Genomic DNA, 21,379 nt, shown 5'->3' with positions numbered 1-21,379 from the left:
TAGCAAAACTAATTTGGCTTATCATCAAGAGAATAAATCTTGTTGGAAGGCTGTTGCAGCGTTTTCTTATTCATAACAGCTTCCCCTTCCAGGAGGACCTCAGCCACTACATTGTGAAGGCAGCTCTGGGCTTGTATTAAGACTGTCTGTCTGTCTTGTCAGGACCAAAATCTTACTCCAGTCTCTCTCCTTCTTTGTGCATTGAGAGAGCAGATAGAGGAGGTGCCGCCCCCATTACCGTAATAAATACCTGTTGCCTCAAGTCAGTAATTCCTGAAGGAAACAGTTCCTCACAGCTGTGGATTCTCTCAAAACAGCTACAGCAAAATTGTTATGATCGCATTGTACGTTCATTTCTTCAACTTTCGAGAAATCATTTGGGCAACTTACAATTGAGTCTGCGTTTCAGGATGGCAGCCGAGGCCGCTCTGCTCTGGTTGTGCAAAGGAGCAAAGCAAGCGGTGGTGTTCTCGGGCAGGTCGCTGACTCAGAAACCATCCGCACGGAGCATGAGACCCTCGCCTCCTCCCAACTCTGGGGTTGGAGGGGTTGGACACGAGACAGAAAAGTCTTGCAATGAAGGCACTGACATATGTTCCGAAAAAGCAGGATTCATTTCTTAATTCTCCATTAAAAGCTCCATGTGCCTCTTTGGAAAACCCTGTAATTTCTCTGGTTCTCTCTTGTACGTGTTGTTTCTGTAGTCTGCTCGTAGGCTGTCTGGGTTGTAAGCGCCACAAGGTTTCAGCTATTTCTTTACATAGTACCTCGCACACTAACATTTCCAGATGAATTTTAATATAAAACTCATGTTACTGAAACTAGCTCTAAGCCCAGATGTTAAATGCTAAACCTTCCCACTCTGATAATCATCTTTTTCTGCCTAGAAAAGTGTGATTTAAAAAGCTGATATTAAGGATGACTTCAAGAAGCTAAAATGTTTTCTCACAATTGCTGTACCTTTTCCTCTGTTAACTCATTTTTAGCTCATGTAAATCCTATTTGCTAAGCTATAGTCAGTGCTCGCTGGGCTGCAGATCCGTTACCAAGCTTCAGCTGCGTTGGCTTTTGAGGAAAATCTCCTGAATGGAAGCAGCTCCAGAGGAGAAAGCCAGCAGTGGATCCCAACATAGTTTCATTCCCATTTATGTTCTTTAGGGCTTCTGCCTAGTTCTTTTTTTTTTCTTTCTTTTCTGTTTGTTTTTCCAGCCATATCTCCTCCTCCCTTCCATCTAGAAGTGAAATTACATTTGTTTTACTCATCTTCAGAAGCTATATACTGATACTGGTGTTACTTATGAACCAGTAGGTCCCAAGCGGTGAAAGCAAGAACACAAAAACATCCCCCCATGCTGTTCAGCAAGCCATCCATGCATGTCTCATTATTCCTGCAACTCATTCATCCCTGGCACCCTCCGTTACTAGTGTAATCAGATTTGGTTATGACCCAATGTATGACATTTGGCGTGTCAGCACATCAGTAGGGATTAGCTGACCTTGGAGAAACCTGACGTGCATGTCAGCTTGTCAGACCTGCCATGGATATCACCAGAAGGTAGTCTGCTGCTACTGAAATGGAGCAGGACTAATGATGTGTAGCACTTTGCTACTTCTCACATTTTTCCCTCCGAGGCTGTCCTTTCTCCTGGAAGGAAGACACCATTTCCAAACCGGGAAGTCAGGCTCTCCAGGATGCTCTGGGACCAAGGAAGCCGCTCCAGAGAGTGAAGCTTAGCCTAAGTGATGTAAATCACCACTGGGAAGATCTCCTTTACTTTACTGAGAGGTGGATGAGCTGCCTGGAGTTAATGCTCTTCAGGGTGAGTGCCTTTGTCAGGCACAGAGGCAGAGCTGCCCTTTCAGTGACAATGAGAACTGCAAATAATCGCAATTTTCATTGAGAAGGTGAACCAAAAGTCACAGGTAGGAAAAAAATGGTTAAACGAGGAACAGGACATAAATATAGTTCACTTATAAAATAAAGGCCAAAACCATTTCATGTTGAGTTCTGAATTAGGGATTCAAAATTTCAATCTAAGATAACATTTTTTTGATATAAATATTTGTATGAAGTAATGACTATGTTAAAGACTTTGAAATTTCAAGAAAATAATCCCTGTCTTAGCAATACCAAAACAAAACCAGAATTCAACCTAATTAACAAACTTCATTTTTTTATGCAAGAAAACTAGTTATCTGAAAAAAAAAAAATGTACTCCCTTCTGTTCACAAGCGCTAACCAAAAGCCTTTGGAAATGGAAATGGCATTGCTCCCTAAGTGCTAGAAGCTTGACATGTTATGAGGCTTATCCGCAATATGGGCAGTGAACAATGGGCTGCTGAAAACATTTGTTTCTTTAGCTCCTTGCATTTGAATGTTCTACAAGAAAATCTCATGCTAAGCCCTTACTTCACCCTTGTCCTTGTAACAGTTCAGTAAAGCACAAGGTAGCCTGACCACTTTAGAAGTTGTTTTCTATCTTGTGTGTTATGAGAATGAGTTTGTGTCCTGGCCTGCTGAGCTGACGTCATTTGAGGAGTCACGCTGATGTCAGAGGCTCCAGGCTGGCCGCTGGTACCGTGCATGTTTAGGGGAGGGTGACCCACCAAGAGGTGAAGATCCAGCAACCTGGAGGATGCTCTCAGCCACTCCAGCCCAAGGGTGGACGACACAGCTCTGCTGTGGGGACACCTGAGCGTGGGGTGCTGGGACCACGCTGGGGGGACCCGACTGACACAGAACTCCCTGCTCCTCCCAGCTGCTGGCACCGCCGCTCCGACGCGGAGATAGCCACTCTTCTGTCAGTGTGCACTGTTCTTTGCATTACTGGTTCCTCTTTCGCAGAGGTAGTCAATACCCAAACTCCTTCTCCTGGTTCCCATTCCTGCCTCGTAATTATTGTGTGTCTTTAGGCTGTTCTGACCTAAATCACAATTCTAAAACCTGTTTCTTACATCCCCAGAGCGTCAGTGCAGAACATGGACAGCACACCTCTTACTGACAGTGGGACACGAAAGCCCTCCTCACTTCTCTGCACGCTGAGGCTTGTCTGTTGGGTTCCTCACTTCAAGAGCTGGAGGTCGTGCCCCAGGAATGACTGTGCTCGTTTGGATTTCCAGCCTCCTGGCTTGGGCTGTGTCTGCTGGTGTAATTCCCATGCACGGTGTGTAAGTGATGCTGTTTTATCACGGTGCTGACTCTTGACTTCCCAAAACTTCTGCCCAGTTCTCTTCCATTGCAGGGTCTTGGTGGGAGTAAGGGAGAGAAAATGGGCTGTGGATTATGAGTTTGGTCTAAGGACAGTGGCAGGGTTTTTTCTGGCTTAGTGTCTTCTCTTTCCTGACCTGCAGTGCCTGAGGAACCAGCTCACACAGCAAAGCAGGGTTTGTGTTTGGTTAATGAATTATGTCCAGGAACGTGTCCTGAGTGTTTTTACATAAAATTGCCCTTAACAACTTTGATTACAAAGAGACAAAAGACCTGTTAGAAAACAGGAACCACAATACAGAAAAGAACAATGAAATCAATGAAATCAATGAAATCCCCCCCCTTTTTGGGGGAAGGAGGCTAGGCTTGTTTTTTTAAAAAAACCACTGTCTTGAAAATATTTTTAATTTTGTTACCAAACGTAAGTAAAGCCTCTTTGCTGGTTCATGTGGTGCTTATGAGAGAGGCAGGTCCAGCCTGTGAAAGCACTGTCTCCTTGGGCGACTGTGGGCAGAACATTGCTGCTTGGGCTTTAGTTTCCCTTTGCCATGGTACGGTGAGCACGTCTGCCTTCCTCCTTGTTTCCCGTGCTCAGGGCTCCCCGATGCACCAGGGCCGCTGCCTTCCAGCAGTACCGTGCCACCCTGCACGAGCCAGGATGCCACGGCGTGCGCCGTGCACTTCAGGGGACGCGTTTGCCATTAGCTATGAGTATGTACTTAGCAAAGTGCGTAGCACAATAAAGTCCAGATCTCGGTGACACCTTTGGGCTCCGTAGCACAAATGATATAATGCAACATAAAAGCAAATACATCAACCAAACGAATTGTCCAATTCTCAGACTACACGTTGTCAGATGAGGATTTATGTTATTTTTTTTCCCCTCTGAAGGGTTATCAATCATGCAGCTTTACCGCTGTATCTGGCTTGTGGGATTACTCGGGATCTATTTATCTTGTGTCTTTCCCTTGTCTAGAGGACAGGAGTTACCTGCAGAGGTGACGCACGCTCAGTCCTGATCAGGCAAGATGCCCCGTTTTATTTCGTGCCAGGCTGTGGAAGCACTCATTTCCATCAAAAACAGCAGCCTCCAGAAATGACAGGTTGTGATAAAGGTGTGTTACTGCAAGCACAGCTTTTCAGGGAAGTACAGAAATCAGTGAAAAAGAAACCCTGTTCTGCAAGTACAGGCACCTTGCTGCCACTTGCAGCCCCCCGGGAGGGATCCCTGCGGGGTCACTGCCCGCTCTCACGCCGGAGCCCGGCTCCCCCCGGGGCTGCGGGGATTTCCTCGTCGTTGTGCTGTACGATCCCTTTTCACAAACCAAACTCCATTTGGCTGCGTAGCACCGTTGTCAAAATAATGTCACTGCCTCAGCAAGGTGAGTGTCAGCACAGCTCCCCAGTTCTTCAGCATGTAGATATACCCTGGTTTGAGTAATTTCTAAATAGGCCACAGGTTTCTGGCAGACAAAAGCAGAGTCAGTTATTGTTATCTTGTCTGTTTTTACATAAATCTGACAGGCTGATTATGAGAAATCCCCATTACCGGAGCGCCATTCATGCTGCAGCCGTGAGTGTGTCAGAGCTGCCACTGTCAGCCTTCCTCTTCAGGGTTCTGTACCGCAGTAAAAATACAGAAGACCTTGCTCCTGGCTGAGCAGTGACCTGCTGCACAGACTTGTCACCTGAGAAAAACCCTTCTCCTTCCTTCTCCCCTCCTCCCGCCTGGTCTTCACAAAGAGCGATTGAATGGAAAGAGAAATTCTCAGCTTGTTATCACAGGCAAAAGTCTGGCAACCTTGATGTGGCCGGTTCTCTCTGCATGACCATTCCTCGTGGAGCTGATCAGAAGCTCTGCCCAGAGTGTTCTGCTCTCAGAAAGCATGGTTACACTGAAATAAAAGTGCAGGTTTAATGATTTTTTATTTCCCTGAAATTTCATCTGGGGGAGAATGAAAAATCTTCTGGTCTTGCTGAATACCCAGTTTTAACCTGTCAAGGATTGGTTTGCGTTTGTTTGTTTGAAGTAAAGAGATCAAAGCAAAAAAGAGCTTAAGTTCCAACAGCTCTCAGGACAACATGCCTGTTTGGCCTCCTCAGGGCTCAGGAGTCAGGAGTGGTCTTGGTCTCACGTCCCCTGCTCTTGGTTTTCTTGGAGATGGGTGCTCCATCCACCTCTGTCATCTCCTCTCAGGAAAGATCCCACTTCTTACCCCCCCCGCTCCCCCGACTCTGATCCTTCAGACTTACCTTGCAGCACCTCGAGGTGCGGGGTTGTCCCCTCTCCTGGGGCTGTGTCTCTGCACGGGCTGCCCAGTTCACCCCAGTGGTACCCGGGCGGCCGGGCACCGCTCAGCCACAGCATCCAAAGGGCAGCTCTCCAAGGACGGAGTGCTCAGACACGCACAGCTTCGACAAACCAAGACTGCGGGACTTGGAACAAGGCTATCCTATGATGCAATTGCCATTATCGGGTAAAAAACACTTATTGTTTCCCAGTAAGAATAAATATGCATGTGATAAAACTGCTGTTCCTGGCCAGATCCCTGTACTAGAGTTGTCAGTAGACTATAGAGTATATACAGATATATATATACACACACACACACATATGTAAGGCTTTTCAGAAAAACAATTATAAACAAAAAAAATTAAGGAGCCCCAAACTGTAAAGATCTATCTATTTGCATAAATGTGTGTATAAATATTTGTATACACACGAGAATCATCGTCTGCTATTGCTGGAGAAAGACAGAATATGAGTGACACTGGTAAGAGTAATGGACTTGCCAGCCCTGTCAGCACCACCGAGATCCGCTGTGTAGATGTGTGTCTGCCCAAAAGGGGATAAAATGAAACAGAAATGTCTGACAGACGAAGGTGGAATGCATTTAATATCCATCTTACTTTACCGTTTCCAAGTCTGTTGCTGTATTTGTTGCAAATGGTTTACATTATGAAAATTTATTCTGGTTATACTTGTAGTTCTAGTCTTTCTCACCTCCCAAATTGCATCTTTACCAGTGAGAAGGAAGCGCTGTGATCAGGATAAACATACCACTACTTGGTGAACAAGCTTATTCTGTTGAGAAATGGATCATGAAAACAACAGTTCAAATCAGTTTTATGTCTCTCTTGCTCTACCTTTTTTCTCCTTTGGGTGAAGGAAAAGTTATTAATTCTGAGACCTTTTAGCAATAATTGGCATTCTCCTAATGTTAGAAAGTACCCAGAGCTGTTGTTTAAGTTGGTGGGTTTTATGACCTCTACATCAATGACAATGTTATCCAATTCGAAATAATTTTCATTAAATACAAGTAACATCTTTTTTCCACATTACCTGGGCTCCAGAGAAAGGGTAAACTCCAGTGCAGTGATAGGAAACAACAGCTATGTTTTAAAAACACGTGTCGGTGCCTTTAAACTGCTATGGGCACTGTGGCTCCACCCAACCAATTAGTGTAAAACTCACAGTAGAAAATGTAATAATTCCCATTATTCTGTATGCAAAATTGACAAGTCCAAATGCAAAGGAGCCCTGCTGCTCAGTAAACGTGCGGTTGAATCCCGGTGCATCAGCGCAGAGCTGGGGCTGGCCGCATGGGTACGTTCTGAAAGAGATCTGCCCCCGAGGGCTGCAGCGAAGCTGCACTTCGCCAGCAATTTGCAGGCGAATGGGTTGACGTGAGCAGCTGGCAGCGTTCCGAAGAGTCGTGTGATGCTCCTGCTGTACTTGTGAGCCATATTCTGAAATCTCCTCTAGCAGATGTGGTTTCTTATACTGGAATTTAATCATTTCATCAGACCGTTTCAAATTGCACAAGCCGACACCTCCATAACCCCAGTGTTGCCTGAAAATTTCTGGACTTGTGGGAAACGCAGAGAACTGGCAGCCGTGTCCATGCGGTTCAATTGCTGGGTCCTCGTGCGACCCTGGACCAGCAGGTTTCTCTATAAGGTTCCCAGCAACCTGAGCTCCCTGGAGCGTGGATTTACAGGAGAGTACAGAGAAATAGTCCTCTCTCTTCTCTTGATATTATTTAGTGCAGTAAGTAGCTGATGCCGTACAAAAGGGAGAGAAAACGGGCACAACTCCCTGCTGAGAGAGCCGTACAGTCCTGGGTTACACCGAGCCACCCGGGGAGACAACGTCAGCTGCAGACACAGAAGAGAAACTCCTGGAGTCCACCAGTGCTCCTGGACGCTGTGACAGCAGAGCAGGGACCGATGCAACACGGCCATTTGCAGACCGTCACAGCACGGAGGGTTGAAGAGTGGTTTGATCCCGTTTGCTTTGGGTGATGACGCTCCCCTGAACGTCCCCGTGCGGTGCGTGAGTGACCGTGCCCTAGCTAATGAGCCACAGGGGAGAGCAGGAGAGCGGAGCAGGGTGCTGCACCAAAACCGGGGACGTGGCACACCAGACCTTGGCTGGACCGAGGGCAGAAATGTGGATCCATCCTAAGTGAATGAGAGCACCAGCAGTCCTGCCCAGGGTGGACATCCAGTCTGACTTTTGTTTGCTTTGGTCTTAGACCATTGGGTAATTCTTGAGCAAAGAGCAAAGTTTTATGCATATATACACAAGGCAAATATTTAGGTTTAAACGGCTTTAGATAAAACGTATTTTTCCAATGCTCTTGGGTATATCCTGCCATTTGTTGTACCTTTTCTGTTTAGTAACTATAGGTAACTGTTAATGTGAGCATGTACCTCTGTGTGACTCTGGGCTCAGGAAGTTTCGGAGCTGGGCTGGTTCCAGCTGCCCCCAGCTCATCTCCTGCCCCCGTGCCTCATGCTCCAGTACTCCGGGAGTGTAAGGTGAATTACGATGGCAGATGCTACAGAAGTTCAGCAGCCCAGTCGTGTGTGGCAGTTGTGGAGGAAATAATGACTGGTGCATTTCAGCAACTGCCCAAGGGGATAAGAGGAAAGCAATCAATGTTCAGAAGTCTCAGATGTTTATCAGGTATTTCTCAAATTTCCTCGGTGTGAATGGTGAAAAACCCAGTGCAAAATGTTCTTAAAATGCTTTAACTTCTCAGAACATGTCTAATAGTCTATCAGAATTGGATTATAAAGATTCTTTAAAAATAATACAAAACACCTTAAAGTCCAATAAAGTTTATGTGCTTCTTTCAGTATTTCTTTTCTTTATGTACTACTTTTCAGATTTTTTTTTACCTGTTCTGTATAATTTAGGAGATGATCTGACCTCTGCTGTATGTTGGCTTAGAGCTCGTAAGGCAGAGTTATTGGTCTTGTTAATGCTCTGATTTTTTCTCACAGTTTGGTTTTCACGTTCTGACATAATTTATTTACTTCTGGTTGTGCCCTTCCTCTGAAACCTTCTAAATCTTTATGTTTATTTCTTGCATACTACAATGTAATTAGGTTGAGACTTTCTTTAGGCAATTTTAACCCAGATACTGCATTAAGAAGCACATATATTAGTTCTCTTCACCAGAAAGTCTAGAGCATTAACAAACTCTCTATGTTCAGTAAAAAAGCCAGAATGGCTATTAGATATTTAAACTATATCATGTTGATAAGAAAGTCATATCCAAGATTACTCTAGAAAAAAAAAGATTCATATAAAAGTGATTTATTTTAGTATTACCTAAATCTTGAAAACAGCCCTGGAAATAACTACCAATTAATAAATTTCATTTTTTAAAGAAAACTTGTTTAGCTGGCAACAGTTAGAAAAATATGTATCAGCCCAATATCTGTAGAACATAGAAAAGGCTTATTTATTTTATAAACTAATCAAGCACATTTGGTCTCAGCATACAGTGCTAGTTCTCTTACTAAAATTCAGATGATGCCTCCTTTGCAGTTGAGTTAAAGTGCAAATAGGTTTGAGTTACAGTGTAAATAAGTTTTATAATGGAAATCAGGCAATCTTACATATAACAGTTTATTATAAAATTAAGAAAATTCTGTCAGAGTCCGTTTCCATTACTTTCCATTAGTTGTTTCATTTGTAGGAACTGGCTCAGAAGAATAAAAGCATTTTTTCTGTTGTGTGGAACAAAAATATTCTAAACAAGGCAAGTGAGTTGGAAAAAGTGGACAAGGGCAAGTTATGGGAAAATTTCTTCAACACCTTCAGTCAGTCTTGTTCTGTTCACAGTGCTTGAGTGTTTCTGCAAGCCCACTGGTCTGTGCAAGAAAAGGAGAATTTTATATGCAAAGGAATGGCCAGCTCTCAGAGTCAACAACTGAAGATCTGAATCTGGAGACTGTCAACAGGGAATTGTTATACCGAAGTCAGATCTTTTGAGCTGGACGCTGTGTAACAGGCTCCAGGGTGGTATTTTTTTGTATTATTCACATTTCTACAGCTTGTGTCCACAATTTCAGTGAGCAGGCTGAAGGTACACCTAGACCTTGCCCGTGGTGGGGAGGTGGTGAACGCCTGTGGCCCCTTGCCCGGTGCCGATCCAGTGCTCTCCACAACATGACTGGGAGATTCTTTTCCAGCCCGGTGCTCACAGGCGAAGCCAGGCAGCGGCCAGACACGACGGCAGGGTCTCGCCTTGGCTGTAGCCCCACTTGGAGCAGGGGATGGATGAGAAGACGGCCGAAAGTCCCTTCCCACCAACACCTGTGGCTGGACTGGGTGATACCATGCCGTAACCCGTGTGGCAGAAGACGCAGGTTGGCGCAACATCCGTACGCAGTGACTGTGCTCTCGCTGGGCAGGCACGAAGCGCGGAGCCTTTCCTATTAAAATTCTGTTCAGTCTTCAGCTGGGAGCCAAGCACGGCTGAAGCGACGCATCTGCAAGCTGTTGCAGTCAGCTCCGCAGAGGTGTGAGCTTCCCCCACGCTCTGCGGGCACTCGGCACTTATTTATAGCCGATCCTGGAACAGGGGGGGCGTGTGGGGACACATTCGCAAAAACAAAAAAAAAAGTCTGTGGAAACGTGAGTGCACACCCTTCCCCCCCCCCCAAAAAAAAGAGGATTTATTTGTCACGAGAATCAATAAAGCTTGGATTTTTTTGTTTGCTCAGGCATCAAGAGCTATGGTATCTATGCAATATTATTATTCATGAAAAAAGATTTCCAAAGAAAATGAGAACTTTCCATGGATAATTTAGATTAGATATAGAAATGATTAGTTTTATTTACTTTAATAGAAAGGTCTAATTTCACTGCTACCTAATATTTAATATTGTTTCTCCCTGCCTTGGTTCTTTTCTCAGCTTTCCATAGTACTGAAAAAAAAAGCAATAAAGAAAGAAAAAGAGACAAAGGAATGGAAAGTAAACCAAAATTGAGGCTGTTCAATCAGGCAAGGAAAAAAGCTATCTAAAATCCCCTGAATAAGGTCAAGCAAAATGAATCATATCCTTTTCATTCAAGAAATGAATTTTGCTTCAGGCATTAAAATCTAGAGCTGTCTTAAAATGTTTGAGACATACTTACTATTTTTCATGCTAAAACTGTCCCATTTTTGCATAGTCTGATTGCAATTCCAGAGCACATGTATTATTAACATGGTTTTCTTTGTAATTTAACCTGTTCTTTAATTTTCTTGCAGAGCAGAGGGACCAGGCAGCTGCTCTCTGATGCCTGTAGAGAACGACACGCATTGAGGCTCCAGGAGGGGCTCATGCGAGCAGCTAAAAAGTCTCTGTTCTTGGAGGGGTTTGAGACCCAACTGGGCAAAGCCCCGAGCAGCCTGGTAGAAATCCAATGCTGAGCTTACGTTGAGTGGGAGCTTAGACTAGGGACATCCTGGGATCCTTTCCAGCCTTTGAGTGGGTGATTCTACCACTACGTAAAAGTCTTTTAACTGCTAGAGTATTTTGGTTAGATGTGTGATTTTCTTTACCAGAAAGAAACCCCAAAACCTTTGGATTAACTACAACCTACTAGTAAAAAAAAAAAAAAAAAAAAAAAAAAAAAACCTCACCTGCTTCTCAGTAGACTCTCAGATAGGTGCTGCAGTACTGTTTGGTTTTTACTGAAAATTAAACAAAACTCCTATTTGCTCCGATGCCGTACTGGGCCATTTGCTGGTGTAACTGATGCCACGCAGACAGCGCAGGCTGCATCCCTCAGCCGTGCAGCATCCCACCTTCTGATGCCATGGGCTCTACGGCTGAGAACTGAGGGAAGAGGGCTGGGTGCGCAGACGTTTGGTGATGCAGAGGAAGGAGAGGGCAAGATGCCTCCTCTGAGGTCATATTTGTAATAACTGACCTCAGCCCTGCACGCCGGCTGCGGAGCATCTCCTCGAGCATGGGTTAGGGCTGTCCCAGCTCACTCCAGAGCTGCCGTGCTGTGGCAGATCCATCACTCCCGGGAACACTGTTCTGCTTTTTATCACTTTGATCCCAAGGAAACCGCATCTTATTTCTGAGATGAATTCATGTAACACCAGCTCACGGCTTCTGGGCTTCGTGAAGCCTTTTTTGCAAGATTGCCAGATCTCCTCTCTGTGACCTTCTCACATCTGTCTATTCAGATTACGGTAGATGTGGGTTAAAAGACGAGCTCCTGGAGTGTCATGTCATAGTCCAGGTTTTGCCCCAGGTTTCTTTCTGGGGTTTCTGTGAGGTTTCAGATATCTGGAACTGCATCTTGTTCTGCATTTGAAAAAACAGGGATTATTTCAATTTTCCCCACTGGATGCCACAATCACCGAATGCTCTGGTAGCTCCGTGTGACGGGTGTATGAGCTGAGCTTTTTTCCATGAGACACTCCACCAGGATCATGCGCAGTGCTTTGCTCCTATCTCTCTGCATCAGCTGTCTCCAGCAGCATGTCTTCAGCTCGGCTCCGAGCCACAGCACTGCATCCCATGGTCAGTTCAGCGCTAAAGGGAACAGCTTTGAGTGCTGACCCCGAAAATAAGAGCTCTTCTCCCGGTTCAGTGCTGTTGAAGTGAAAAGAAGTGCAATACATCATGTCAGCTTTCATCGTGTTTGTCATACTTTTGACAGTCTTCCTTGCTTAAGTGCTCTTTCAAAGCACCAGATATTGGTAACAGCACAGAAATACTATCTCAGTGCTTATCTCCCCTTACTTCTTCATTCGGACCAAGGTGAGCCGTCACAGAGACTCAGGCTGAGCTGGCGTTGTGACGTTTGCCTCCCTGGCCTCAGCCACATGAGAACTCACTAGTCAGGAAAGCTGCCCAAGCCCGCCGGATCCATCCCGTGTCCCGCAGAAGGAACCAAGCCGAACCTGAGGCCAGCTGGGGTGAGATCAACCGGTGCGGGATGTGGGAAGAGCAGCCCCCGAGCGCCTGGACGGGCCGCGAGCCCTTGTGATCGCTCTCTCAAGAGCAGCTTCAGCAAAGAATCAGCAGTGCGTCTCCGGAGCCGCAATTAGCCCCAATCAGCACGCTGGCCGTACTGCTGCCTCTCTGGTCCCCACCTGCTTTTCTGTCTCAGATCCACTGTGCAGGCACTCTTCAGCACCCTGCTATCTCTCCAGCAGGTTCAGGAGTGCTCCACCTGCTCCCAAAACACAAGTAAAAGAAAAAAACCCAACACAAAACCCAGAAAATGAATGCGAAGCACACTGAGGTGTGTCCACAGAAGGTCCCTAACATGGACCTCTGCCCATCGGGGTGAGCAGGGGATAAAAGGGTGGCATCACCATCCATGGATGGCTCAGGAGCTGGAGACTCAGCAGCTCTCAGCGGTGCTGGCTTCCCCACCACCTTGGCGGTGCAGTAGGCAGAAGGTGGACGGGGGAATTTCGGTGAGCCTGACAACTGTCTCGCCTCGCTGCGTGTCACCTGTGCCGTGTCAGCCCGGCATGCGTGAGCCTCCGTGGATGCCCAGGTCCCACACTGTCGGCTCGCTCTGGCGGTAGGCAAGCCCACGTTTCTCAGAGGACACCGACAGTCAACATCAATTCCTAATTTCAACCTTTCTAGTCCCTGTCTGAACTGCTTGTGTGGGTGGATCTCTCTCTCCAGGAAGACTGATGCTCTTTTTCTTTGTGACGTAATCCTTTCCATAACAACATATCTCTGGGCAGCACCACCGCAGCTAATGAGGTTTTTAGCAACCTTGTACTGTGTTTTATTTGCAAACAAACAAACGTAAGTAGGGCAGTGAGTGGCAGGACCAGAAGGGAAAGAGAAGGGGGAGGAACGCTGCAATGAGAAAGCGGGTGCCTTTCTTGCGAAGCCGCAGAGCTGGCACTCATCCGTTCAGCTTGCAGGCTGCCGATTTACACCTAAACCGCCCCTCACCGCCCTCCACTTGTTTTTCCTGCCCTGCACGGTGATGGCCGTGCCGTGAGTGTGTTTGCACGGGGAGCTGCCACGGCGGAAAGGTGACCCAGGGAGGAAGGATGATGTCCTGCAGATGTTGCTTCTCTCCAGCACAGCTCGGTGTGCGTGAGATGCAAGAACATGATCTGCCACGGCACAGCACCTCAGGGAGTGCCCGGGGGGGTGGTTGTCCACTTTCGTAGTGAGAAGGTTCTTAGTTATGTTCACGATTTGTAGGTCTCAGTAGTCCTGTCATGTAAAGGAAATATTTTGGAAAGCTGGCTTTCTGAGGAGGTGTGTGAGCTGGCCGTGAAGAAGGAGCGAGCTGTAAGAAGTCCTCAGACTTGAAGGCAGGCTTTGGAGCGGATGGTTACGGCTTAATTCATTTAAGTCTCTATAGCACTTTTGTTTTTCTGTCTCATAAACCATCATAAAGCCTTGCTTTAATGGCATACCTTTTCTTTAGCAGTTGCAGACAAATATCAAGACAAAGGATGATTTATTTTTTAAAAAATCTTCTCCCTCATCCTACCTGAGCATAATGCAATATATCTTCATCAAAACCACTTCTTACTCTTTACTTTGGGATTTATTCTTTTCTCAGTGTGGTTGCTTTTGCTGTTTTTGCTAAGCTGATATGGAAACTTTATGGTGTGCAAGTAGAGCTTCCCATAATTCACTTCATTTCCAATGGAAAATCACCCCTGCAACTGAAAATATTTTAAGAAGAACCATTCCCAAGGAAAATGTAAGTTAACAACACAGAAAACCCTACAGCGGCGTCCTTCTCTGTACTCAAGCAGAAATGCTGTTAAAATGGGATGTGGTTAATCCAGACACCCCCCCAAGTTTCCATCTTTGCCTTTCCGCAGTAGATGGTGCGGTGGGAGGGGGCTCTGGGGACGGGGGGGGGGTTCCTCGCTCTGGCTCTCCGTGCCCATCCTGCCGGCTGCCTTTCTAGCGATCCCCTTCCCGAGCTGAGGACAGACGCTCTTCATTCAGCAACGAGCCTACGGAGCGTCCTTCTCCTTGATCCCGCTCCGATTAGCGTCTGCTCGTTTAAAGAGAGGCTAACTGCTCTGTAATTTCACGCTGAGTCCCGAGCCCTCTTTTAACAAGATGCTTTTTTTTTGGATGACTTTCCAGCTTTCACAGGTAATTCTTGCACTGGGGTTTTGCCATAAGAAGTCCACACACCAAAGATACAGATTTTTCATACGTAACGCTGTAAATGCCTTTGATGCATGTCATGAACAGGACATATTTTTAACATTTAATAGGAATTTGAAATGTAAATTCTACATTTCCACTTCCTAATAATATTTTTTTTCTGTAAATTTGATGTAGATGTTTGTTTCGACAGATTTCATTTCAATTCCAGCATTTCTAATGTGGATTTTTTTTTCTTTAGTGATATGTTTAAAATAAAAATCATCCACATGAACCAGACCAAAAGCCCTTAATGCCATTGGAGAAGAATTGCCAGTGTCGTTCTCATGATTTATGTCTGTTAATTTATTTTCAGAATATACTTAACATGATCTTTTGCTTTGGAGATAAGTCATCTTGGGAGCAAAACACAGAAGCGGAGGGGGAGAAATATTCTCCTTTTGTTTGCCGCCTACCACTTCCCCCACAGCGAGACAAGCTGCCCATCTTTCTGCTCAAAGGTATATGGCTCAAATGAGCTGGAAAACAGCTCAATCTGGTCAAGTGAAGCTTCACCGACACGAACGAGCTCTCAGTGGGTACCGAGCTGGTATCACTGGTCCATCCAGCATCTTCCCTTCAGCTAGCCTGCAAAGGGTCAAGTCAAATTAGAGGTCAAATCTAGCGGCAAGCTCAGCTCTCAACACGCTCCGCTGGCACGAGGCTGCTTGCGGACCTGCCGCCCCGACCCGGGGTCACTGAATTCAGACACTCGGAGTTTAAATGCAAAACCAGGTGATGTCTGGGTCAGCAAAACTGCCTCGCACTTAGCGTGCCTGGTATCTGCAGGTAGCTGATGTGTTAATTTTACCCCATCATTTTAATACTTAATAGGCTGTGTGGGCTGTACTAAAATTACTAAAAACAGAGCAGAAGAGCTTCTACGGAGCAGCCAGCCTGGTTGTGGGGAGTTCAGATCCGATGCGGAGACACTACACTACCAATTTTGGGGGGGAGAAAATAGCACGAGTGCCATGTTTCACGTGCGGTACGTTCCTCCACCCTCCCCAGATCCCTGCCAGCTTGCTGCGTGTGCAGGGGAGTGTCGGGAAGGTGAACGGCCAAGGGAGGGCAGGCACTCATCCCCTGTGTACACAGGGGGAAGGGGGAGCAAGCAGAGGGTATTTCCCACCAATTACTTGAGCAGCAAAGATGAGCTGTGCCTGGTGCTGTTCTCCTCCTGTGATCCAAAAGGATACCCATGAAACTCGAACAAACTGGGTGGGAAGGGAGCGCTGCGGGTCTGCGTCCAGCTGCCTGCTCAGAGCAGGGTCAGCTTACAGCGGGTTGGACATACTTTGCAGGGATGGTGCAATATTTAGTAGTTAGATATTCCTTTATCTCTCTGTTTATGCAATGTCCACCCAGCTTAGGCTGCATCTGAAAAACCGTGGGCATGGTTGCGTTCAGGCAGCGTTTCAGGCAACGAGAAGAGGGACGTCCCTCTCCCCTCGCCTTTGAAAGCCCCTGCTCCGTCCCACACTGATTCCTCGGGGACAAGGCAGCACTATTTGTGTGGCTGCAATCAGTGCCATAACTCACCCCTGTAAGTGCAGAGCCCAGGAGCTCTCTGCGCAGCAGTGAGTTCACGCCAGGCGCTGTACGAACACAGATGGATGGCCTCAGCCTCAAATAGCTTTCAGGGAGCAAATAGGTCGCTTCCATCTTCCCTGACATGAAGGTCAGCAAGAGGCCAAGGCATTGCTCACAAGACAGAGAAGTCAGAGGTACACAGGGACGCCGGCCCAGGTTACTGTCCCCAAATGGCAATGTTCATCATTCAGTTCTCAAGGGATCACCATTCCAAAGGTTTCTAAGAATTTTTACAGGAAACTTTTGGTTTTATCGCAACAAATAATGTATATGTATCTCCCTGATTAACGCTATACGCGTTGGCTTATCCAACACAGGTAGCTTGCTGCAAGAATGTATGATAAAATGTAGCTACACACCGCGCTGTCCTCAAAGCCTTGGCCCTCAGGATCGCTCCAGCCAGCTCGCTGGGCTGTCTGCTCCTTGCTGCCTGCCTGATTCCTGCTGCCTACCACCTCTGCTTGGGCTACCGAGCAGCTGCTGCCAGCCAGGACTGCTCAGCGAGTGATGCTTGCAGCAGCTTGTGTTTCAGCCAGCAGATCCTCGTCTGAAGCATCTAAGGCTACGGGCCCAGACGTGCAGGGATAATTATGTAAAGAAAGATGCAATGTGTGAGAAATAGATGTTTACCTGTAAATATAGCACAAAGGCACCAGGTCCTCCTATGCCGGTGCTCTTGCTACACCTTGCATCCATTTTGTAGACAGACTCGATTTATATACAGGGATTCATTCCAACCTGGCCTTACTCACGGCCCCACTGACAGTTTTCCCATCACGTGTCCCCAGGATCCCTCTCTGCTCTTGCCCCGTGCACTCTGCACACTGTTGCACTTTGTCATCCGGATGTTATGGACCCTTTTTTAGCGGGAGCACATGGCCAGCCCCGGGAAGGGTTTGCACGCCGTGTGCCGGCTGTGCCCCCCGGCAGGTTCCCAGCAGAGCCCACAGCGGGTTTGGGGAGCTCTCGGAGTGCCGCCTCTCACAGGCGACGGGCGGCACCGACGTGCTGTTGGCATATTGCTTCAGGAAAATTATGGCAGCATTTCACAGTCTGTGCCATCAGGAAATCTGATGGATATTTCTGTGCGGCCTTCTCGCTTTGCCGGCAGTTGCCTCTGACAGCAGACAGGTTGTGAATTAGCACCTTTAATGTGGGAGAAGAGCGTTTGAGCCTCGCTGCGAGGCTTCGGGGCACAAGCAATAAATCAGGTGATGGGGCCAAGGAGGAAACCAGCTCAGAGACAACTGAGAAACGAGGGAGCGTTGGGGAGACGGTGCCTGTGCTCCTGCAGGATGGAGGGTCTGTGGAGAGCATGGAGGCACAGGTATGGTCCCTTCTTCTCCTGGGCAGCTGGGTCTGTCCTTGCTGGGCACGCATCGTAGCTGGGATGGCATAAGCTGCTCTCGTGGTTTCTCTCCCTGAGGCTTTTCAGCGAACGTGGAGCAGTTTCCCGTTACGCACGAGTGGGGCTTCAAGCTCTGGCCTCGCCAGAGAGGTTCAGGAGGGTGAGTGGGGGCAGGTCCCAGCAGCATCCATGGTGGGTCCTTACACAGACCTCATCTGAACTCTGCCCTGCTGACAACGTGGGGAGGGGGCAGAGAGCAGGGCAGGGGTGGTGCGAGAGTGACTCAGCTTCAGGACTGCTGCGTTGTGTAACCTGGGCAGAAATCAGTGCAATGTCGATTCATATTTGAAACAAGTATTACATTGTAAGTAAGACATATTATGAGTTTAAAACCACTGGGAGACTTAAGCCCACAGCCGCCTTCGTTTCCTCCATCTTAGAGCATTATAGTGGCACCTTGCCCTTTGAGATTGCAGAGGAATTACAATTTATACATATGTAGAAGTGAAAAAAATGGCATTTCTTCATATAGGGATTCTTGCGTTGCTGTAATACATCAATTTTGCTGCGCTACAGTTCCCCACCAATCATTAGATTGTAAAGATAAAAGAAGCTCCCAGCAAATAACTAGCATTCTCAGAGCACACTTATCTGTAAGGTGTGTAAATATACTGATTAACAAATAGTGAAGATAATGTGTTACGTTTGTGTGTTGAGCACACAGGAGAAGTGAGAACTCTTGTTTTTTTGGGGACCAGAGAAGATGCTCAGGCAGTGAGTCTCTCTCAGCTGGAGGCTTGTTGGGGTCCAGCCTTCCCCCCCAGGCTGGGTCCGGGTCGCCCGGCTGAGGGTCCGCAGCATTGCTGGGGGGTGCCCCGAGCTGCGTCCCGGGGGCCGAGCCTGCTGGTACTTCGTGTTGCTCTGGCCAGTTTCCGTGTGGGATTTGGGAGAGATCTGAACCTCTGATCCCCCCCCCCAGTCCTGACATACTTGCTCTAAGCATGTCACTGCTACATATCACTGAAAACACCTTTTGTGAAAGTGTAACTCTAGGTGTATTTATTATTTCAGTTTCTCAGCCTTTAGGTTTGCTCCTCACAGTGCTCTCCAATCATTTACAGCTCTCCCAGAAATCAGTGCCTGAAAAGTCTAGGAGATTAAAGAAATGTGTCCTCATTATGAGTGAGGTCCGTGGAGAAGGCGGCAAAAAAGCAGGCAGAGGAAAGAGCTTTTGTTCAGCACGTGGAATGGCTCATTTTCGATACACTGATAAGCCGCTACAGCATAGCCCTGTCAGAAAATACAAGAGGCTTTCAGATACCTGTTGATGGGCTAAGTTTTGAAAAAGTTCAACCACAGAAGATACAGATGTAGCCAGAGTAAAAATTCAGAGAGAAAAGAAACTACATTTCATCACAGCAGCACCCTGGTCCCAGTGAATCCCTCTCCTAATTTCTCTGAGCATCTGAGGGATATCCTCGGAGACGACGGGGCCTGGGAGGACCTGGGTACTGTGATGGGGAGCCAGGTCTGATGTGGGGAGTCCTGCACCTCCCGCACCGGCACGCACACTGGGGACCCTCCTGGCATGGCATAATTACCTGCGATTACCTGACCTTTCTTTTTAGCCTGTATATTTAAATATATATACATATGTGTTGTGGGTTTTTTTCCCAGAAAAATTCTTCAAAGGGCAAACTGTTGCGTAGGCACGGCGGCGGAGGCTGGAAGCTGTCCATCTGGCACGGTGCGGGCAGCGGCAGCACATGGGGGGGCTCCCAGGCTCCGTCCCGCTCTGGCAGGCAGCCTGGGTTGTCACCGCACGGCACCGGTGCTGCAGCAGGAGGAAAAGCGAAGCTCACCGTAAGAAAACTTGACTTTGGAATGGCTGGTTTTTCCTTAGAAGTGCCAGCAGTGCCGTGTGAGCTGCAATTAGGTAAAAGAGAGACACTGCCTTTGAGCTGAAGGTGCTTCTGGCTGGCTGTAGTTCAGTGATTTTAAATAGCCAGTGCCTCTTTTTTTCCCCACTTGTAGCCTATTCCCCTGCCTAGTTAAAGTTAACTAAAATACTTTTTTTTCCTTGTCATGGGATTACCATTTCAGGCAAGACTTGTGCAGCCAGGCAAAGGATCAATATATTCTAAATCTCTAGCACGGTCTGCCCATGCCCATGCGGTGAACAGCCATCGCTGCTGGAGAGCTTTGGTGTCCTCTCTGCCGAGGTCGTGCCAGCCCCGGGGCATCACCAGTGCTCCTGGGCTGGGGACCAACCAGTGCTCCGTGCTCCTCCCCAGGTAACCGACCACCTGCACTTGAACGCCAAGCACACAGCGGTCCATCAAAAATGACCGAAGTGGAAGTAAAAAACTTTCAGAAAATACATTCAGAGTCTTATTTGGCTTACAGGAAAGTCACGAGGCATGGACGGACAGAAAAAGGGGTTGCGTGTCCAAAGCAGGGCGCTGGCTGAGCCCTGCTCGCCATCCCCATGATTGTTTTCCCCATCCCCCTGCACGGCTCTTACCGTGTCAGCTCGGTTTCTCTCAAAGGAGGAATGCACCTCAGAAAATCTAAATGAGAAGAATAATGTTCTGAATTGCTGTTGATAGCTTCGTACATGATCTACAGACATGGTGGGGATTACTGCAGGGTTGCTCCTCTATGCAGAACACTTATTCAAAGAGTTTGATTAATAATTCAGAACACATTTCGCAACTACATATCATTTTCTCAACCATTTCTTGGTGGAATATATTCCGGCACTTATGGATCATTTTGTTGCCTTTTAAGTCTAATGTATTTGTAAATGAATGCTGGCTGGGTTTCCTGCAGTCTGTTACACACACAGATTACAGGACTTCAGCAAATTGGGGAAAACAAGAATGAATACTCTGAGAAAAATAGATTTGAGATTACTTCGTGCGAACCATTTTTTTTAAAGTGGCTTGCTTTAAACTAGGAAAATGGAAATGTAAAGTTGGAGCAAATCTATGAAATTTTATGGATGAGAGCGGAGTTGAGACCTCATGTAAATGGGCATCTCACCTCACACGTCACTGGGCCTCCATCACGCTACACAGCCTGGCATTGCTATCCAGCCAAAGGTTTTTCCAGATATAGAAAAGTTAATTGAAAAACTGTTACGATTGATTTTATATTCTTTACAAGATGACCAATATTGATGTTTTTTGTGGGTTGTTTTTTTTTTTAAATTTCTTTAGGTATCAGCTAATCATATGACAGAGCTATTAAAGAGAAAAAATAATATCCTGGTTTATTTTAATGAGGTTGTGTCTTTCTAGTTGTCCTTTGAAAATTACTCTTAAAATAGTTATAAAACTTAGAGTTCTTAGATTTTAATTTCACTTCTTCCCCACCCCTCCCAAAGGCAGGAATATTAAATGTTCCATTCCATTACTGCAGTCAGCAAATATACATAAGTTTTGCACGTAATATATATTAAACTTTAATGCTTTATAAAAAACATCCAGGAAAGGATGATTTTTTTCATTTATTAAACCTTTTCAACCAATCACATAAGTTTTTGTTCAGTCAACATCTTTGTGTACTTTCCTCGCACAGACACAATCAATTATAATACTTTAGAGATTCCACCAGCGATAAAGTAAATCATTCTTCTGAACTCTGACAAGTCTATCTCCTAAAGAGGCAGAGATTTGCAATTCTCTTTTCTGTGTGTGGCCCTTACTTGCCACAGCTGCTAAAGAAATATTTTTTTTCAGTAATGAAAACAGAGTATTCCCCATCGGCTT

The sequence above is a fragment of the Balearica regulorum genome, chromosome 5 (assembly GCF_011004875.1).
Source record: "Balearica regulorum gibbericeps isolate bBalReg1 chromosome 5, bBalReg1.pri, whole genome shotgun sequence".
Lineage (NCBI taxonomy): Eukaryota > Metazoa > Chordata > Aves > Gruiformes > Gruidae > Balearica > Balearica regulorum.
Note: the sequence above shows the minus strand (reverse complement) of the source record.